The 2,132-nt window shown below is 36.1% G+C and overlaps 1 non-coding gene across 1 annotated transcript; it reads left to right on the top strand.

Moving 5' to 3' along the window:
* Nucleotides 1–419: 419 nt before the first annotated feature.
* Nucleotides 420–526, top strand: LOC111750433 (U6 spliceosomal RNA). The gene has a single exon (XR_002785565.1). It is a non-coding gene; the product is annotated as a U6 spliceosomal RNA (small nuclear RNA).
* Nucleotides 527–2,132: the final 1,606 nt, after the last annotated feature.

Genomic DNA, 2,132 nt, shown 5'->3' with positions numbered 1-2,132 from the left:
TGAGTCTCAGTTTTCTCACCTGTGAAACAGAAATTATAACATCTACCAGACAATAGTTATAAAAATTAAGGTTTGCTTAAATGTGTAAAGTACATGGCACTGAATAGATAAATAATAAATGTCTTCTGTATTGGGTAGGATAATTTTAAGTATTTTTACAGACTTTTAAAGCATGGAACTGTGAATATTTGAATGAACTGAAAGGTGTTTGCAATTAGGTATTTAATCTCTTGAAAGGAAATTCCTCAAAATATGATTAACTATTTTGTTCATATTACATTAAAGTTAAAGTTTGTGCTTATCATAATGAAAACTTATTGAAGCTATGAGATTGGTTTAAATGCTATTTAATGAATTTTTACCTAGATAGCACCACATCTATCAAGAATATATTATTGTACTTCATAAAGATCTTCCAAGTGCTTGCTTTGGTAGTGCATATATTAAAATTGGACTGACACAGAGAAGATTAGCATGGCCTCTGTGCAAGGATGATACACAAATTTGTGAAGCATTCTACATTTTTGCAGGAAGGGACAGGAAAATTTAATGAATGGAAATGGGGAACCTGGGGTCAAGAAGGGGAGGGCTTGACATATTGTGGGGCTGGCAACCAATGTCACAAAACAATTTGTATTTTAATTGTTTAATGAGAAATTAATTTGCTGTATAAGCTTTCACCTAAAGCACAATCAAAAAAAAAAAAAAGATCTTCTGAGTCTTGTGAAATACTGAGCAGTTTCTTGAATGAAAATCTAGAATCCAAAGAATAATAGTTTCTGAGTTTAACTTTCTTTCTGAAATTTTAATTTTAGATCCACACAGAATAGATTAGAATATAAGATTTTCATCAACAGATTCAAAGCCTTTGTTTTAGAGAAACCCATGTCTTTCATTCGATTATTTATTCATTCATCCAATCAACATTTATCAAGAGCCAAGCAGATTTTAATTATTACTGTATTTGGTCACTAGAGAAATAAGTAGCTCACAAACCAATCTTCTACCTCTGTCTCTTCCTATCACCCAACTGCTATCTTCCATTTAAGCCTCTTCTTAATTATTAATTCCAACATGAAGTCAAATTTCTATAGAAAATTAGCAAATTCTCCTCGTCACCCCCTTATCTTATCACAGAGCTCACTCCTCCACAGATGTACACTCTATTGAACATATTAATAACTTGTGTATTTATCAGAATAGCTCCTGCAGTATTTTCTGGGTGTCTGCATTATCAGCATTGATATTAACGTTATTTTTAAAAGAAAGAAATTACCCCTTGCTTAGTATAAGATACACAGTGCTGCCATAAAGTGCATACACTGCAATGCTGTATTTTTGTGATAATAAATGGCAACTCCTTACCTGTATTTGCTTATCTGGGAAAGGCAATGATAATTGTGAGATGATGAAATGGCCATTACCTGGACGTAGGGATTACTAGAAGGAGCCCTGGCCGCACAATAGTTAGTGCTCAGCTGCTGTGCAAGAGGTGGGAGGTTCGAACCCATTCAGTGACTCTGTGGGGGAAAGATCTGGTGATCTGCTATTGTGAAGATTACACCGTAGAAAACCTATGGGGGTGGCTCTCCTCTGTCACATGAGGTCACTATGAGTCAAAAATCAACTCATGGCACCCAGAAGCAAGAACAACAGGGGTACTACTCTCAAAGGCACCTAAGGCAGCGAGAAGAGTCGGCGGGCTAGTTGCAAAAATGGAGGGAGATTTAACTGTGAGCACTGGGACATGGGGTGTGAAGGGGCTGGGCAGGGGTCATGGATGAAGTAGAAGAAAGTTGTCATAGGATGGCACCTTTCCAATGCTGTTAAACCATCTGAACTTACGTTAAATAAAATTACCTTACGTAGAACTGAAATATTCATAGAAAGTACAAGTGATGAATTTTAGATGCCCACAAAAAAATGAAAGGAAAAAAAAAAAACTCACCTGCAGAGTTAGCTATAGGTTTTTATATAATTCAGCAGTCAAAAGCCCTGCCTCTATCAATTCCCTATTAAGCAGTGGTTGCCACTAAACATATAGACAGGGTTGAGGCATTCAGGTCTAAGATGGTGGGCTATTTTACTATTTTACCAAAGAACGTCTTTGCTAAGCAGTTCTGTGCAAATCC

The sequence above is a fragment of the Loxodonta africana genome, chromosome 1 (genome assembly GCF_030014295.1).
Source record: "Loxodonta africana isolate mLoxAfr1 chromosome 1, mLoxAfr1.hap2, whole genome shotgun sequence".
Taxonomy (NCBI): Eukaryota; Metazoa; Chordata; class Mammalia; order Proboscidea; family Elephantidae; genus Loxodonta; species Loxodonta africana.
The sequence above is the reverse complement of the archived record's forward strand: the minus strand, read 5'-3'. Positions and strand labels throughout refer to the sequence as shown.